This window comes from Podarcis cretensis (assembly GCF_951804945.1).
Source record: "Podarcis cretensis genome assembly, chromosome: 4".
NCBI classification, from domain to species: domain Eukaryota; kingdom Metazoa; phylum Chordata; class Lepidosauria; order Squamata; family Lacertidae; genus Podarcis; species Podarcis cretensis.
This window is the reverse complement of record NC_137173.1, coordinates 81,370,232-81,390,258: the sequence shown is the minus strand read 5'-3', so window position 1 is coordinate 81,390,258 and position 20,027 is coordinate 81,370,232. Positions and strand designations below refer to the sequence as shown.

At 41.6% G+C, this 20,027-nt stretch overlaps 1 long non-coding RNA gene across 8 annotated transcripts in view; it reads right to left on the bottom strand.

Annotated features, from left to right (window-relative positions):
• Window positions 1–20,027, bottom strand: part of LOC307214346 — a 331,943-nt gene that overhangs the window by 113,379 nt on the left and 198,537 nt on the right. The gene's annotated exons all lie outside the window — the stretch shown is intronic.

Genomic DNA, 20,027 nt, shown 5'->3' with positions numbered 1-20,027 from the left:
GCAGACTTCTGCATGGCTGAAATACAGCCTACCAAGCAAAAGTTAGTCTCACATGTTACTCCAACCATTTTTTCTCAGGCCACCTCCACCAATGTCACGTGGCCCCAAGATGTTTGCCCACAAAACAATACGTCCAAAATCTTAGACTAATTAGATAGAATATATACATTTTGTGTGAGCGGCGAAACCCAGAGGTAACCCTTTCCGGTACTTCCGGGTCACCACGGGACGTAACCTGAAAGAACATAACATGAAGCAGACGTAACATGAGGTATGACTGTACATTTAAAGGAGTACCATACCATTTTATGGGCTTCTCCCCTGCCCAACAAATTCTGGGAACTGTAGTTTGTTAAGGGGACCAAGAGCTATTAGGAGACACACACACCACCTCCCAGCCCTACCATTTGCAGACTTCCCTGGGAAGAGAGATTGATTTTTAACCCACTCTAGAAACTGTAGCTCTGTGAAGGAGGATGGGATCTCCTAACAATTCCCAGCATCCTTAACCAGCTACTGTTCCCAGGATTCTTGTGGGAAGCCACGACTATTTATGGTATTACGTTGCTTTAAATGTACAGTATACAGTATACTGTAAGTGGGGTCTGAGGCAGTGCCAGTGCAGTTGCTAGCATGCTGGGTAAATGTGAGAAACATAGGTACAAATCTCCAGTAAGCTATGAAATGGCAGGTGGGAGATCATTCCACTGCGCATTTCTTCATTCCACACCATATGGGTGGAGAAACCCACAGCGTAATCATGTCAAGACATGGAGTAAATTGTACTAGACATTGAGGCAGGTCCTTGAGGAACCAGACCCAGTGCTGCCATATTCAGACCCAATTTCTTATAGCATGCAATTGCACTCACTAGGTAGTCTTGAGCAAGTCAGTATCTCACACAGCCTAATTTACCTCACGGCGCATTGGGGCGGGGGGGGGCGGGCAGTTGTCATGTGAAAGCACTGGTCCGAGCAGGCTATAAAAGCAACAAACTCGCTTGACCTTTTTTAAAATAATAAGAATAATAACGGAAACTTCCATCATAATGGGAAGACCAAATGCAAGGTAAAATAGAACTCTGTTATCTTTTTCTCATTTCCAGCTTTTCTGTATGAGGATTATTTGTTTGTTTGTTTGTTTGTTTGTTTCCAAACTGAAAAACGCCACTGGCAATCGTTTAAAATAAATGTAGGTTTCCAGCAAACACAGCAATGCTTTAAAAAAAAAAATAGAGAGTTTCTCTACAACAGCAGTTTTTTAGAACTGACATTTGACCAGGTTCTGTTTTTCAACTGAGTTGTCACACTGCCTTGCATGCGGGTTAATCCCCCATTGTGCCCATCTAGGCCACTGAAAAGAATGATGTCAATAACAAATATGCAATTGCTGATAAAGCTCATCTCTACTAGAACACCCCTGAGAGGCATTGTTGAATGCTGACGGGCTTTTACCAAGGCAAAAATGCTGAATGTCAGCTTTAAGAAAGAACTGGGATTCGAGCTTGTTATTGGACTCCCCTCCCCCATCCTTCCCAGATTTAGACAGTTTTAGTTTTTGCCTTTCCTCCTTAATAACCTTGATGCACTGACCTTTGTTTGCTTTTTAGCCTTTTTACCGGAAACATGATACTGTGTGTTGTTGGTTTGTATGCATGACAAACTGTGTCACTGATGAGAAGATTCATCAGCTATAATAAGTACAAGTCTGGAGTATGGGCGGTAGACCTGGAAACAGTAAAACCCAAAGCACTATAGGCTTCTTTTACATCCTCTCCCTGAATGGCAAAGGATTAATAAAAAGATGTAAGCACTCTGATCTTTTCTGGCAGTACTATGGTAATAATCAATTAACCTTGGGAGATCAAATTGACAGGGCTTAAGTGTGAAGTTATTCAAAATACCAGATTATCTGTGCAGATGGATGCACTTGTTGTAACCCTGAAGAGGAAACAGATATTTTGTCCTAAACCTAAGTTCTTCAAACAGTTTTATGGAGTGATCCTAAGCACACTGATTTGGAACAAAGCTCTACTGAAATCCATGCAAATATTTTCAGGTAATGGATTTAAGGCTGGGAAATTCCAGAGAGGTTGCCTTGATGGTCTGTTTTAGCAAATATATATATATGTCTTGTGGCACCTTAAAGGTAAAGGTAAAGGGACCCCTGACCATTAGGTCCAGTCGTGGCCGACTCTGGGGTTGCGGCGCTCATCTCACTTTATTGGCCAAGGGAGCTGGCATACAGCTTCCGGGTCATGTAGCCAGCATGACTAAGCCACTTCTGGCGAACCAGAGCAGCACACGGAAACGCCGTTTACCTTCCTGCCGAAGCGGTACCTATTTATCTACTTGCACTTTGACGTGCTTTCAAACTGCTAGGTTGGCAGGAGCAGAGACTGACCAATGGGAGCTCACCCCGTCACGGGGATCTGATCAGCAAGTCCTAGGCTCTGTGGTTTAACCCACAGCACACCTTAAAGAATAACAAATATCCATTGTGGATCCCACTTTGCTAGATGTGTGAATTGATGTCTTATGCTTGTGGTTTATATAGGCACAAGGTTGTGATCCTATACACTCTTACCTGGGAGTAGGTCAGCTGAGCTTACTTCTAAGTAGACATGCATAGAATTGCACTGCAAGTCTCTTAAATTAGGGAGCTATATACATTTAGGTACTGAAACCCATCCACTTACAAGAGAGTGAGTTCCACAGCTGGATTTCTATCACAGAACAGGCTCTATTTTGGGTCACTGCTTTTCCTGCAGATCTGAATACACAGGCAGGGTGATCTTGCAAGAGGAATTCCTTCAAGTATCCTGGATCCAAGTAATTTAGGGCTTAAACACTAAGGTCAACACCTTAAATTGGACCACTAAACATATAAGTAGCCAGTGCGACATCTTCAAAATCAATATGGTATGACTCCTCCTCACTGCCTCTAGGGGTAGCATTTTGCATTTGCTGCAATTTCCAGACCAACGTAAAGTATTATCACGAACAGTAATCTTTTACAGAGATTACCAAAGCATGGATAACTATGGCTGGATTATCCTGATCCAGAAATGCCCAAAGTTGATGAACTACCTAGAGTTGGAAAAAGACACTCTGTGTCACTGATGTCACCTGGGCCTTCAGTGATCGTGTAGCATCCCCAAGCTACATTCCTGATCCTTCAAAAGAAGTGTAACCCCATCTAGAACAGGCTGTTTCTCAGAATTCCAGACATAAAAGCTCCCTGTGCCTCCTCCATCTTGTCAGGCTTCAGCTTCAACCTATTGGCCCTCATCCAGCCCATCAGTGCTTCCAGCACCTGCACTGCTTTATCTGATCGCAATCAATATGAGGAACAGAATTGGGTGTCAATGGCACATTACTCCAGATCCTTTAACGACCTCTCCCATCAGCTTCATATAGATGTAAAAGAGCACAGGAGACAAAGTAGAGATCCCACAGCACAACTGCCATGGGGCGGAGCAGAAGTCCCCCAAACCTCCTTTATGGAAATGGCCCTGCGAATACATCCTACTCTGCAGCATTGCATATAGGTTGAAGAGCATCCAGCAGACCATCAAGAGCACAGGAATGAGTAGAGACCTCTGGAGACAAGTCTTGCAAGCCATTTCTGATCATGGGACCCAACTAATCATGGAACGCTTATGCCCCAAGACAGTGTCTGTTCCATAGGCAATCCATTTTCCCCCCATGTGCAGATTGTAGACTATACTGTTCTTTGCATACAAACATGGACTCTTTTTTAAATGAATATAAATCCTTTCCCAAATCCAGGTAGATGGCCCTCCAGTCAGATGGTTTAACATCTCTACATTTACTTGCAAGCTTCAGTAATTCCAATCAGTGCCTTGAATCTCAGTTAATTAAGGTAACATCTAGACCTGTTGTCGCTCTTCATTTCATTTGCTTTATCCTTCAAAGTCCCATTACTAAGCCTCACGCACTTCTACACACACGAGTATGGAGGCACATTCCATCAGGAAGGTGTCTCATGTAATCTCTATCGAAATCAATGGAAGCTGGGTGATAATCCCATCCATTTCACTGGGTCTTGTGTGAAGAACCTCTCATTGATTTGCGACCCAGTTCAGATTTTTCTCCTTCCCTTTATCGACCTCCCAAATGTCTGCTGACTGACGCAGTGAATGAATATGCCCTTTATGCAGCTGCTTGGGTCTATATAATTTATTTTGCTTCCAATATGAAGGGTTAGAAATGATTTGCAACTTGGGACTATTTTAGGTAAGGAAAGTGGCAGGTGTAACAGAGACAAGAAGAGGGGGAGGAGGAGGCTGATGAAATATTTCCAGGTTTTACTCCAAGGATTAAATGGGGGTAATTTTACCCCATCAGTGACATGAAAGAGTGTAAAAATGTTTTCTCAGTCTGGCTATAATAAACAAAGATAGTGTTTGTTCCCAGTGCAGTCCACACTAGGAACTCCAATCAGTGCCTGTACTGCTGATGCAAGGATAGTTATCCTGTGTGAGTGTGTGTGTGTGTGTGTGTGTGTGTGTGAGAGAGAGAGAGAGAGAGAGAGAGAGAGAGAGAGAGAGAGAGAGATACCAACAGAATTGGCTGTTTCTTCCTTCGTTGTACAAGAGATGGAGACCGAGTGTAGAATAAAACAAGAGGCCTGCAACAGTCTGCCAGTTCCCACATCCTCATTACTGTGAGATCCAATCACTACATTATGATGGCAATCATTTCTCTCTCTCGAGACCCTACCCTGCTCAGACGTCAAACTTTTAAGCAATGGAATTCTTTCCCCTCTTTCAACCACTTTCCCCAAAGATCTGCACATTGTTCCTTTGTACGTGCGTGGCTATGTTTTATGAAACACCTCAATGTACAAAATTTGGAGCCTTTGCAGAGCGAACATTTTTTTGTTGTTGTTGTTGCTTTTTTTAAGAGGCCGATTTCCCCTTATTTTGAAGTTGGGGGGGGGAGAAGCATTATATTTTACCTTCACAATACTTTTGGAATGGCTGAATATAGTGCAGCCTCGTTGCCCATATGCCATTCAGCTTCTGTCTGTCTTTTTGTTTACACTGGGAACACAATGGAAACCATAGTCCTTCCAATGCATCATTTATAAGTGTATTCTACCTCTGAATGTACAGACAGAACCGGCTGTGTGAATGAGCTCTGTGAATATTGCCAAGACACTGTGCTTTGTTCAGCATTATTCTTCACAATAGATACCACACTTTGGAAGTAATTTTTAAAAGGGAATCAAAATAGTGGTACTTTTAGCCTTTGTTTCTTTTATACCACACTGCATTCTCTGTCTCTCATTCAGCTGCTTCTATTATACTGACAAATTAAATAAACCACTCCATAGCTAAAGAGGTTTGGGCAGGCTGGGCTTGATACACTAGGCACTGGGGAAGTTGCACTAAACATTTATGCCGGGTTTTTTAAGCTCAGGGGGGAAAATTTTTGATCAACTAACATTAAAGCTTCTTTCTCTTTTTTCCCCTTTTTTCTTTTTTTGGGGGGAGGGTGCAAAATTAAAAGGAGTACTTCAAAAATGTTGAGTTGATCTTCAGAACCAAGAGGTCTGGCATCTGGAGTCTTGAAAAGCTATGTGTGCAGGTAATGAGCTTGAGTTTTGCTTTTGATGTCTTTTCTTTTCCCCCACCCTCCCTACTTCCTCATCTCCCCTTCCCAAGTGTTCAGCCTGCTAGAAATTCTCGTGTGTGTATTGGAGGGGGGGGGGTTCCTTCTTCTGGCAAGGAACATGGGATGCCAGACGCACCATCATCCACTGCAAGCTGAAACGGATGAGTTGCTTCTTTAGGTGCAGACAGGCTACTTTAAAAAAAAAGTGCCGCAAAAGTTTCAGCCGGACCCAGAGCTTCTACCCCAACCCCGAAACAGCTCCTTCCATTTTTCCTCTGCTCCTCCATCTGCTGTGGGCACTTCTGTTTGCTGGGGTAACTTTTATTCGTTGACTGTAAGCAAAGATGCAGGCGAGAGGATATTTCGGGGGCGCGCGGGGGGGGGGGGAGCGGCCGCTCTTTTCCTCCCAATTTCTTTGCCTTTTCTCTTTCATTTTAAAGGATTTGATTCTCGGAGCTGCTGAAGTCCGAGGTGGCAGAGCGTCGGAATTTCCCCCAGCATTTGGCTATTAGGCTGGGATTCAAACAGAACAGATTGTGGAGTTTGGGCAGCGGTGGGGGGGGGGGTGCGGCTGGCAAGGAAAACCCGATGAAAATAAAATGCGGGGGGGACGGGGACGGGACACCATCCAGATCGCCTTCTCTCTGGGATTTGTGAAATGGCGTGTGTGTGTGTGTGTGTGTGTTTGCCAATAAGTTTGCAAAGGAACTTATTGGCTGTGTGCGTGAATATATACAACCAGAGAAATGTACCAGATTAGTAATCAGCCATTGGTGCGCGGTCACGCCTGCAAGTTGCGCACCCCCCCCCCCGCTCCAAAGTCGTCGCGCCGGAAGAGAAGGGGAAGAAGAGGGGGGTGTTGTTTATCACGGAATAACTGGGAACGGGGGGGGGGGGCTCCCTCCAAACTCCTTTCCACCCGCTGCGTCACGGCCATTAAATTTCCAACCGTGAGCCTCTCTATCCTCGGTGCCCTCGCCCGCCCCACTAGCCCCACTTTAAGCAAGCCGAAGAGGGTGAAGAGAAAAAGCTGGAGGAGGAGGAATTGTTGGGCTCACAGAAGCCTCCAGGTTTCTCCAGGCAACTGAACTCCGGGGGCGGGGGGGGGGGAGAGAGAGAGATGAAGGTGGAGATATAGCTATATAAAATAAAATATAATGACAGTGTCCTAAGGAAGCTTTGAAGATGGCAGGCGACGAATGAGACGAGCTTTATTGGAAATGCAAGGAGGGGAGAGCGGGGGGGGGGGGGGACGCGCTGGTCCAGCAGAGATGCCCCCTCTGGCTTCTGAGTCAAGAGAGCACGGCAGGCAAAGGGGAATATTGAGCCAAAGCAGTTTGAAGAAAGCCATCAGGGCTCATCTTTTATTACTAAAGGAAGGGAGACCTTTTTTTGAGGGAAGGGGGGGGGAAGCAGCTCAGGTGATTTCTCTCTCTCTCTCCCTCTCCTGTATTGTCTACAAACATCTGGAATTTGCCCCAAGGGAATTGCAACTGCTTTGTAGTTCTTATTATTATTATTATTATTATTATTGGGTAGTAATAATAAAGTAAATAATGCTCTGCCTTTTTTTAAAAAAAAAACACTCTCCCTCTCTCTCTCTCCCTATCCATAAAATGTCTCTTAGGTCCCCCGGGAGAAAAGAATGGGGCCGAGGGGCTCTGTGAGGGAAAAGCTGAAGGTCAGGGTTACCCACTGTGGCATGACTTTTAAGCTAAAGAGGGTTTTATGTCTCTTGTTGCCATGTCGAGTCTCATTTGGGCTGTATTATTCCAGAGGGGCTGGGCCTGCTCGTGACAGGAGAGGGGTTAAATGAGATTACAAGCTTTAGAGGTTGTCAGCAGCCACTGCTGCCTGGGGATGTTAAATCGTGATTTAATGGTCAGCTTTATCTCTATAGTATCAGAGGGAATCCGTTGTTTTCAGCAACTTAATTGGCACATGGTTTTCAGGAGACTTCTGGTGGTGGCGGGTTGTTGTTGTTTTTTCCCCGACTAGGTGGTGGAGCTCAGTTGTTTTTCAATACTGAATTATTTAAAGTGGCACAGTGCAAACTGGGAGGTTTCAGGGTTTGGGCAGTGAGGGAGTCTGGAGTCGATTGGGGAAATAGATAAAGGTGGCTTATGCTTCATCTTACTTCTGTGAAGGGAGACCTGGCTACAAATGTAATGGGGAAGGGGGGAGAAATTCCCTTTTGTATTGCAGCGGGGCTTTCCAAATAAGCTACCATCTAGTTGCCTGTCCCTTTCCCCAACCTTTACTCCTTAAAAAGAATTTCTAAAGCTCCAAGTTTGGACTGACTCAGTTCGGGGCTTAAAAATAGACTCATATTTGAAGACTAACTGAACTGATTTTTAGTGGGCTCTGGAGCAGACCAGATAGCCCTGACTTGTTTTCTGAAATGGTGTCATGGATCAAACCTGCCTGGATACCATATCCTCCGGAAGACACACTGCACATGTTCAGAGGCATTCTTTTCCTATATTTTATGACCCCGCATGCCCCCATGCTGTGCCTTTTGCACTGAGGTCAAGCCCCAAAGCTAAGCCCTACTTTAAATTAAGCCATGGGAGAGAGAGATTCCATTGCTGCGACCCCATGTGTTGTAATATATTGAACTTTGTTATGCTATATAATAAAATTGTTTAAAGTTTATCTTCATTAGGTCATGACGTAGAACATTTAGGAGAGAGTTCACATGGTATTCTAATTGACTGATTTGCAACTTTAGAAGATACGTATACTCTTAGTCTAGTATCTTTGGATGCTGTTCTCACAATCACAGATCCTGCAGATATTAAAGGCCCTAACTACTCACTACATTCAAATGAGTATAAAGCATGGGTAGGCAAACTAAGGCCCAGGGGCTAGATCCAGCCCAATCGCCTTCTCAAACTGGTTCAGGAATCAGTGTGTTTTTAGATGAGTAGAATGTGTGCTTTTATTGAAAATGCATCTCTGGGTTATTTGTGGGGCATAGGAATTCGTTCATTTCCCTCCACAAAATATAGTCCGGCCCACCACATGGTTTGAGGGACGGTGGACCGGCCCCCCGCTGAAAAAGGTTGCTGACCCCTGGTATAAAGAAACGCCAATGTCTATGTTTAAAAAAGGGGTAGGGAAGGAACAGCTGTGGTAGGAGGGAGCAATTCTGAGTAAAGGAATAGCAGGAGGTAAGGGGAATGTAATGCTTTCCCACAAAATACTTATGAACTTCAAATTACCGCCCGCCAACCCAATGCCTGTGCAAACACATGTCAGGATACCCCTGCAAGGAGGGCAATTTTAAGCATGTTAAAATGGCCAGTAGGCAAAGAGTGAAGACCCACCCTCATTCTCAGCTCACAGCAGCTTTCTCCCCAAAGCTGCTGTTCTTTGCTCCATAGAATGCCACAAGCTCCACTGACTGTAACAAGGCTAATTCCCAGCATGGCTGACAGGGGAGAGAAGGGAAAGGGAGATTGAGGTGGGGGACAGGAAAGTCCCAGGCTACTGCAACCTTTATGAAAGATATATGCACACATATTGAAAGGCACCCCCTCCCTCCCACTCCCTCGCTGTATTTTATGAATGAAAGGATGAGATGTGTGGGATTGGCCTAAAGGAGTAATCTGACTCCCTTAAAATACAACCAAGCAGCTATGAATTAAAGGGGGGGGGGAGGTTAAACAACAACAAAAATGCACTTCTTATCAAGATTCAGATGCAGTGTGCAATCTGTGTTATGAAGAAGCGCAGTTGCAGCATTCTTCCTATGCTGAGGCTCAGGGGGAGGAGCAGAATTAATGGTTGTGTGTGTTTAATAGAGGGGGGGTGGAAACACAGAAAACCTGCACAGAGGGCAAAGAGAAAGAGAAAGAGAACGTGCTTTGTATGAAGCCAGGCATCGTATGCATTGTCTGTGTGGGAGTTAAGGGTCAGTCTGGAAAGTTCAGGATTAGTAAATTTAATATCCTGTCAAAATTCTTATGATAATGAATCTTGGCTGGCCTTCCTGGCTCAGTTGGCACAGCCGCTTTGATGCTGCGGCTCACGAGATAGTACTGCTAATTTATGAACAAGAAATTGCGCTGCATTGGCATGAGCTGAGCTGGTCAGATGAGAGGCTTGTTGATGGCCCTTTAATTTTGGTTTGAAGTTTGAGTGTGAGGTTGCTCGCTGAGCAAGGAAACACACAGGAGATATGAAGCATTTAATGTGATCTCCCAGGCACTGGAAGAGGCTGGTGAAGATATTTCTAGCTTTCTTTAAAATACTATGACTAAAATAATATAGGAAAATGAGCTTACACACACACACTCCCCCTGCTAGTCTTCCCTTCATTACATAACATAGGGACATTGGGCAGCAGAGTCAGTCATCTGGGGCTACATTTAGCCACATGATTATTCTAAAAGTGCAAAACTGAGTTATAATTACATAATTATGGCTAACTATTTACTTAAATGTCCCACCCCACTCTTGGAAAAGTAATAATAATAATAATAATAATAATTCCAGGGCAGCTAACATCACATTATTAGAATACACATAGACTGATAGCTGCTATTGGCCACTTTTTATTTTTTAAAAAAAAATCCATAGCTAAAATTATGTATCTTTCATAATATACAAAGTCTCCAAACCGAAGTGGTGTCCTGACTTCCTTTCCTCTTTTCTGCATTCTACATACAGACTGGATCTAAGCCTGGAAGTTCTGATCTTTGATAAAGTGAAACTACATAAGACTAAATAATAAATTCCTTCCAGTAGCACCTTAAAGACCAACTAAGTTAGTTCTTGGTATGAGCTTTCGTGTGCATGCACACGAAAGCTCATACCAAGAACTAACTTAGTTGGTCTTTAAGGTGCTACTGGAAGGAATTTTTTTATTTTGTTTTGACTATGGCAGACCAACACGGCTACCTATCTGTAACTGGAACTACATAAGACTGTAATTCTGCAGTGACACTGAACCATCATAAGAAGGGTTAATGAGAGAATCCAGCCCTACCACCAGGAGCAGCAAGGTGGCTGCCTTAGGCAGCAGATTTCGGGTGTCCTTCCAATAATTTTGAAGAAAAATGTCGCCAATCCAGTTTAAATTCTTGAATTGCAGTGCTTCATCAGCCAGCCATCTTTTTTTTAGAAAACGCACTGAGTGTTTATTCCTTTATTGTAAATGGAGCCTTAAACTGTCTGCTGAGAAGTAAGTCCCATTGTATTCAATGGCACTGACTTCCACGCAGGTAACTGGGTAAAGACTATGCAGTGCTACACTGCAATCCTAAGCATTTTTACTCAGAACTAAGTCCCAATGAGTTCAATAGGATCTACTCTCTGGTATGTTCCTGGTCATTCTCACAGTTTCCATGCTGCTGCTGCTGCTGCTGATATCCCGCCTTTTCCCCAGACAGTGACTCAAGGCAGCTTACAGCTAAAATTTCATTTCATTCCATTTATCTGTTGACGGTATACATGATCCCTTCCCTCACGCATTTTTTTTTTCTTTACAGCAATTCTTTGAGGTAGGTTATACTGAGAGGTTGTAATGGGCTCAAGGTGACCAGTTTATATGTGTATGTGTCATATATGTGTGCGGCGAGATCAAACATGGGAGAAGCTTCTGTCCCTATTTCAGATAAACGTTGGAGAGTTGCTATAAAGAAGCAGGCAAGCAACACCATTGTAGTCGAGCCAAAGGGAATGGGTTCAGACTGCAGACTAACCTGGGAGTAAGTTCAATTTACCGTATTTTTTGCTCTATAAGACTCACTTTTTCCCTCCTAAAAAGTAAGGGGAAATGTGTGTGCATCTTACGGAGCGAATGTAGGCTGCGCAGCTATCCCAGAAGCCAGAACAACAAGAGGGATTGCTGCTTTCACTGTGCAGTGATTCCTCTTGCTGTTCTGGCTTCTGAAATTCATAATATTTTTTTTCTTCTTTTCCTCCTCCAAAAGCTAGGTGTGTCTTGTGGTCTGGTGCGTCTTATAGAGCGAAAAATACGGTGATTTGGTGGGATTTACTTCTGGGGGAAAAACCTGCATTAAACTAAGCTGTTAGCACACTCACTTTGGGGTGTAAGTTCCACTGAATTTACTGCAGCACTGGATTTAGGGTGGTGTGGGTGATTTCCCCCACAGGGCACCTAGCCAAAAGAATTATTTTTTTTTTTAAAGCCCACCTATATTTATACAGGTACTAACGGAGAAGATCCATAAAATAGCTGTACCAAAAGGAATTTTTGCAAAGATAAGAAATAATTAGGGAGAGGGGTGCCAAATTTTGTCCTTGTTCAGGAAGCCTTATTAACCGAAATCTGCCCCCGTTTACTGGGACCTGTTTCAAAATAAGTATGCATAGGATTGGACTGTTTTTTGGGGGGACGACAAATTCACCTGCCTTGCAGCTCTGCATGTTTGTTCAGAGATAAGTCCCATATTAGCAATAATAGTCGCCGTCATCATTAACAAAGAGAAAGAGAAACAGCAAGCGATAGTATTTCTCAACCTTTATATTTCCAACATGGCTCTTCCCACCCACCCCCTACCCCCATCCCACCCAATAAGTTTAAAATGTAAGTCAAGGGTGTGGGAGATCAATCCTTGCTAACAAATAAGGTTGCAACACATTACAAATTGCTGTGGCTCTTGATTTCCTGATTTGGTAGTTTCCAAAGCCACTGGTATAATGTAAAAAAATACTGTTCCTAACTGAGAAATAAAGCGACAAAATAAAAAAGGAAAGTTCCTGTGCACTTTGTTCAAGGTTCTGCACCTCTCTAAGCAGCTGTCACATCCGTACATTATGGTACATTGAATCTGAATGAGGCTCTCCACATCAAAACCTTGCATCCATTATGATATCATCTCCTGCTCTAAGCTGTAATGCTTATTAATTCTGCACCCATACTCTCCAAGCTTCAGCAAATGTATTCCATCAGCCTAGCATTTAATTTAATTAGTACAGCTGGGCTCTCATTCTCCTTTCTGTGTCAGAGGTATTGTCAGCACGTTCTGCTATAACACAATTACTGATTGCTTTTAGATAGGCAGAAATATGATTAGGGTATTGGGTGACTGTATCATAAGCCTTATTAGATTCATTTGAAATCTGGAGATAAATAGGAAACTTTTATTTGCAGTGTAATGAGATTATGCTTATTAGGCCAAGGCCTCACAACCTTTTGCAAAGAACATAGTGTATTGCTAGGATTATACTCTGGAACCACACTTTTGCTCACAGCCTCTGAGCAATTTCTCTATGGCTTTGAGATTTAACTGTTGTGGCTCTGTGCACATTTGAAGATTGTTGTCTGTCTCTCTCTCTCTCTCTCAGCAGCTTTCTCCCTTCTGGCTAATCTGCAACTTTCATTATGTACATAGAAGTTCTTCTTTAAATAAATAAATCAATAAATAAAACACCAAGGAGTTCCAATAAGACATTTTGTTTGCTTGGAACTGACAAATAAAAGGTATTGGGGACACCCCTGAATTTATGCAACATACAGAAACGTGGTATGTGTTTTTAAGTGTACGATCCAACGCGGGCTAGGAGAAGTTGGGGAAATACATACCTTGATCATGTAGCCATTCTTCAAGACTAGCCAAATAAATCCACGTTAAAATGTCTGTGCTTTTATAGTATCTGCACATGAGCCTTTCTGCGCAATGCATATTTAATTCAAAGTTTGCTGGGGTAAACAATTCACCATCCCTGTGCTGTTTTATATAGTCATTTTTAAAAAACACCACTCTCATTTGGTCCATTATAATGCCTCTTATTTTGCAAATTGTTGAAATTTTAAGCAGGGAATATATTACCGCAATCCGTTTTTGTAAGGATTCCGAATTCTAATCATCTTAGGTACCAGTGGCACCCATGCAAAGCTTGAGAAGTACACAAATTTTAACAGTAACTATAATACATTTCGTTCTTTGACTTCAGTGGGGCTCATGCATGAATACCCTAAGTGCAATACTGCTGCCTTCTGAGGTTATCAGTGTATCATTTCAGTTTCATCACTAGTTTCACAGGGTGTGTAGAATGTCTCCAAGTACAGATATATACTTCTTTTGTTCTCAGGACTTTAAAAGCTCTCATCACAGCAATGGTCCAAATGTAGCTGAAGACGGTCTGACCAAACTGCATTGAAACCAATGGCACGTTGCTTTTAATAGAACTTAATCATGACTAATTTTAGCTGGACAAAAATCTCTGTTTACTGTGAGGCCCTGGACCAATGCCATTATGCTGTGGATAAAAAAATTCACTATTTATTTCCAGATTTCAGAAACTGTACAGGTGGTGTGGGTAGTGTTATAATTTTATGACCAAATGCAATAACGACTATTTCAGATAAAAGCTCACACTGGAGTACAATGTGTCCACTAGGAATGAAGGCATCTGAACAGTTTCAGTGATTTTTTATATGTCCATTGATCATTGCATCAATAGGACTAAATTGGCTGAAATCCAGATTAGCAAATTAGTAGATCGTTTCTTCGCTCCCCAATTCCTTTGCAGCCTGAGTTTCCTGTAATCTAGCAAAATTACAGGAAACTTGGGCTGCAATCCTATACCAGTTTACCTAGAAGTAAGTCCCATCGAGCTCAATGGGTGATAGTCGACTAAGTTTTAATCAGAGTAGACATTAAAATAAATGAATATGCCTAAAGTAGGTCCATTCATTTTGAGTAAAACTTTGTTGAAAACCACCCAATGTTACACATTTCTTAGTAGACATTCATAGAATTGCACTGTAAAAACAAAAAATGGATCAATTTGGTATGTTTTAGATCTCTGTGAGCATCAAAGCTTAACACTTTTAATGACCTATGCTCTGTTTTGTCCTTTTGACATACTTTATGCGATGAGTTTAATCGTAACAGCAGCCTCTCATTGCTTCCTAGCTCTCTTAGTTGTTCATTTCCATTCTCTCTACAGCATGATAGAGACAATCATTAACCCTTAAAATGTATGCTTTCGAGATATTTTTTTCCTTAACAAAATTATAGGACATTATTTATTCTACAGCATTTTATGCCTGGTAATCTTGCTACCAGGTTTTGACAATGGCCTGAGGTTTTCTAGGCTGTTAAGATAGAAGGTTTTCCAACAGCAATACCTAGTGCCAGCCTGTAAAATTTTGCTGAGCTTCTGAAGGTTCAAATGTGAGTGAATCATTATTTAATATAAGGTTGTCTTATAGTTAAACACACAACATGGTATGCCAGAATCCCACAAGAATTATCACACCAAATCAGAAATATTCCTTTGCAGGCCCTTTAAGAAGCAACCTTCCTCATCCCCAGTCTTGTATTAAGAATTAATACAGATATAACTTTGATCCCTTTAGTGAAAGCAAACATTCAGAGGAATATATACACAGAATACTGTATTTGTGAATATTGTATATAAATATATAATGTCATACAAGTTTTTCCTTTTAAAAAGCAATCAAATGCTGCAAATTAAATACTGGTGTTATTAGATACAGGAACATGCATAGATGTGCGTATGTGAATGGCGCTATTAAAAACAAATAGCCTAGCAGGCAGGTAGTTTTCTAGTATTTTTGAGCTATTGCATGGGATGGGAATTTCTGTCAGGCCCAGCTGAACTGAAATCGTTGAATTTATACATACATGTTTGTGACAATGAGAACACCATGAATTCCAGGGATGTTGCTCACAAGTAACCATCTGCTCCTATGCAGAGTTAGGCATGCCTAAACCCATTAAAATCAACAAGATTAGCTGCATCTACTCAGCATAGGATTGGGCTGCATGTGTTTTTAGGATTAAAATGTGAACATAGCTTAATCCTATTAATGATAACACTGGGATTAATGGGGTTGTGCTTTTTTTTTAAATCCAGCTACTTTTACTACTCTGAGTTATGGGTTAGTTGTCCAACAGCCTTTTGAACCTTTTTTTATTCTCCAAAAAGATGGCGGGGGGGGAGGGAGGAAGTAGTTCTCTGCTATACTTTCCATGCAAATAGATTTATTGTTTTTCTGTTACACTGTTTTAACAAGTGTTACACCTGCACGAACTGCCAGTGGTACCGCTTAAAAAGAGTAATGGAGCAATCGGCCTCACTCCATGTTTCAAACCACAAGCAAGTCTACCTCCACACCACACATTTAAAAACACATTTAAAGCCCATGGCTTATAACCCCCCCCCCAAAAAAAAAAGAATTCTGGGAGCTGCAGTTTACCTCTCACAGATGTACAATTTCCAGCACACTTAATAAATAGCACTTCTCAGAATTCACACTCTGACCCCATCTATTGATCAGGGGAAATAGGACTTTGGGGTTGCATGAGTTTGGGGTGTGTGGTTTTTTGTGGGTTTTTTTTAGAGAGAACAGTGTAAACTGCCTTGAGGATAATTTGGATCGAAAGGCAAGATATAGATACATAAATAATATTGCTATAGTTACAAAGTACTTTTTAAAAAAACAAAAGCTAAGCACAGTGTATGCTTTTCGGCAGTTTAATCATGAATATAATTAAGAGCAGGCCTTCAAACCTTAAAGAGCTCTTTTCTCCTCAACCCTGAACCCAGACTTTTATAGTGGAAACGTTTCTAATTCCACATGAAGGCCTTCCACAGAAACACTTTCCTTTATCCTAATTTCCAAACTACCTGCTGGGGCACAGTTATGTGCCATGAGAGTTCAACTAGTGTGGCCTGAGAAATACATTAATTAATGAAAGCCCCACACCCATCCCTATGTGAGCCCAAAAGACAAAACAGTTTCAAAAGGCTGCCTGTTGTATCTCTACTCTGGTCTTGCCTTCCTCCAGTCAGAATCTGCTGGGCATATAATCATGACATCCAGCACAATTATTCCACCTATCCTCAGAGAAGATGCACCCGGAAATGGTGTTTCATCTTCTTAAAAAGAGTAGAATTCTGCGACAGTGGGTAGGTAAACGTCTGGGGGTAGGAGGAGAATACAAGAGTAAATTGTGAACGTCTAATTTTAAAAAGTCCGCCTCAGCAACCATGTATAGGAAACACTTCCCTGAGCATTAAAACCTTGCATCACCACCATCCCAGCAGTCAATAAAGCAACAGTACTGTTTTCCATGCTGAAAGGGGAACAGCTGGAGTTTGGAGATAGAACCCATACATTGGGTGCAAAAGGTTCCTGGCATCTCCTGGCAGGACTGAGAAAAAACTTCCGTCTGGAGCTTCTACTTCTTGTCAATGTAAAGAATACACTGAGCTTAGATGAATCAATGGTGTGTCCTTAGTATAAGGCAGCTCTGGAGATATACAAGCATTGAAGTACTTGCCAAATTTCGGCAGATTTGCCTCCAAACAGTATTAGTAAAGAAACCAAATACTGGACGTAGCTTGAGAGTTTTCAGGTCTAAGGTCATGCAAGAAAGGCAACATGAAAAGGCAAACACTGTCATTCATGCTGTATGTTGTGTTGTGGTTCTCTGAATAAAGGGAGAACTTAAGTCTCGGTTGGGTGGGGGAATAAATATGGTGTTGCGTGATGCCGGTGACACGTTTATAGTCAAATTAAAACAAACAATTTTATCTTTGGCCTATTGTAAAAGAATTAGAATGCAACCGAAATAATAGCTGGCTCTCCTAAAGCTCATTAATTAAATGAAAGTGTAACTAATTGTTATATGTTTGTTTCATGTAGACTGAAAGGTAGAATCACAACAGATGTAATTAGAGTAATTATTACAGTCTGCATTTAATTCCGAACCCCCAGGGAATATTGAATTTTCATTCATGAAAACAATATTCTTGATTTTATTTTTATTTTAAAGACAATTTCGCCCAGCTTTCAATTACAGGTATGTTTTTGATAGTGTCATCTCAGATGACATCATGCCTTTTTGTTCTCTGTCAGTTGGTGACAGTGTTGGTTATTCAGAATGATGGCAATCAAAAGATAAATGCTAACTGAGAAGTGCTTCTTTTGCATTTCTCAACCCTAAATATGTGTGGCAATTATGTGCCTAAGAATTCCTGGATCTTCTGAGGGAAAATTTATATGAATTCACTTTACCCTTCTTAAATGTAGCACTGTATGATCTCATAGCAGAAAAAATGGATTCAAAGATCATATATATAATCTAAAATACATTGTGAGAGGCAACAGCACAGATAAATTTCCAGATTAAGTTGGACATGTGTCTGTGAAATCTTCCAGTCAGATGCACATGCTTTAATCTGCTTAATCACAATATTAATCAACTAAAATTTATTTCAGGGACTAAATTTAGCAACTTGGTGGGAGGAAATTTTAATGAGGGGGATTATTTGATTATCTTTTGGAAGCTGTTTTGGACTGGGTATACTAGAATAGCAGGGAAAGGAAATATTAAAAGTATGGTAATGCCATCAAATACAAAAATAAAAAATGACATTTGTTTAGCAAATTCTGCATTACCTTCCGAATCTCAAAAAACAACTATTTAGAAGTTTGGGTCACATGCGAATGTATGTAAATGTTAATAATTGGGTGATGAGTGGATATCATTGATCAGCTTGATCATTTGGAAGCCTCACATGTAACACAATCTGCATAATCATTTCTGGATCTGCATAATTCGATTTGGGCAAAATTATGACTCACGGAGTTGAGGCAGCCAGTGCACCTTTATCTAGCCAAAGGTATTCTGGGGTAGACTTTGGTGAATAAAATTTGGTATAGAAGCATCTTGATATAATCCTAGAGGCAGAGATAAGTTAGAGGAGGCTCTTTCAGTGAGCTTTGACATCAGTTGCTTGCTTTTTTTGTTCACATAGGCTGAAGTAAAATATGTATCCATGTGGGAAACAAGCTATAAAACACCGGTGGCACATAATAGCTATGGGGATGAAAACTATTGGTTGATTTGAATATTCATATATAGAGTAAAGTGTGCTTATCTTTTGGGTATTAAGCCTTTTTGCTTTGGAAATGATTTCAGAGTAAACATAGCATAACAAACTTAATGGGGATGTGGGGAGTTGGTGTGCAGCAGTGGCTTGGCCATCATTTCTGAAGTCCTGTTGGCTCCTGTTGGCCAGAACAGGTAGGAATATTTTTTTCTTTTGCTGAGCTAGCTCCAGGCTGGCACAGCTGAGGGCGCCAAGGACCAGGCCCCTGAGGGATCCATGTGGGTTTGAATTCACCACCAAAATGACACGTTTTGGGCCTTTCCACTGGTTACTTCCAAGGGGAGAACTACCAGCTGTAGATTCCTGCTGGCCAAGAGGATGTGCCATCCTAGGTCCTCAGACCCCTGCAGGGCATCAACATTGGGGAGTTAAGATCGGAGCCTTATTTTTTAAAAAATAGAATTCTTACATTTTCTTATTTAATTGAAGTTGCAGATGGAACATAGATTAGCTGCTAACACATATTAAATGTAATGTATGGAAATGTTGGAGTCTGCACTCGTACCCATACTCTTAAATAATTTTGGAAAGCCAATACACACAAGTTCCTAACTTTTTACTTGGCCCTCCTGTTGCAGTCTAACAGCACTTGGAAGGTTTCACATTGGCTGTTGTTGACCTCAATGGCAGAACTGTGTCTTTGTCATTCTTGCAATTTCTCCCCCTGATATTGATCCCTGTCCAATGTGGCTGGGCAAGAGGGTGCCCCATGTGTTCTGCTTTGCACAGGACCATCCTCTATTTTGCCCTGTCCAGGTCAGAGATGGCCAGAGACCATCTTCGCTGTGAGTCCTGGGATACCTGCTTCCTGCACCTTTTCCCACCTGGCCTGGGTGGGGCCTAGAATGATTTCAGCTACAAAAACTGAGGCTGTTGAACAGAATCTTGGGCTGGGATATAGTTTAGGTGGGGGCTGTTGCTGCTGCTGTTCATTTTTTTGTATCTTTATCTTGGATCTTATGATTTATGTGGGAAATGTTCAGTTTCGTTGTGTACTTCTTGGTGTTTTATTTATTGTTTATTACTACTTTTGTTATGTTTGTAGTTACGTAATTTTTCATATGTTGTAAGCTGTCTTTGGCATGGTTTTAAATTTGGAAAAGAGGCATACAAATAAAATGATTGATGATTGATTGATTGATTGATTGATTGATTGACTGATTGAAGTCTGGTTTAAAGATAAAGAAGCACATGAGGCAAGAGCAGGGCCTTTGAAAATGCCCATGAAAAATTAAGACCTAGATAGCAGACTGAGAAGGCAAAATTGTCACTGAACATGGTCTTACCTAGTACAATAAAATATACTGTATTTCTATGAAAAAGGTTTTTTCCAGATTTTTTAATCTCCAAGTATAGATTAGCATATGCAAATACTATGCTAATCTGCATCCTCTTCTCTGTGTGAGATGCATTTCCTCTTTTTCAGCAACACATAAGTGGCCACCCTACTGGGGAATTCATGGTGAATTGCCCCTTAATTAG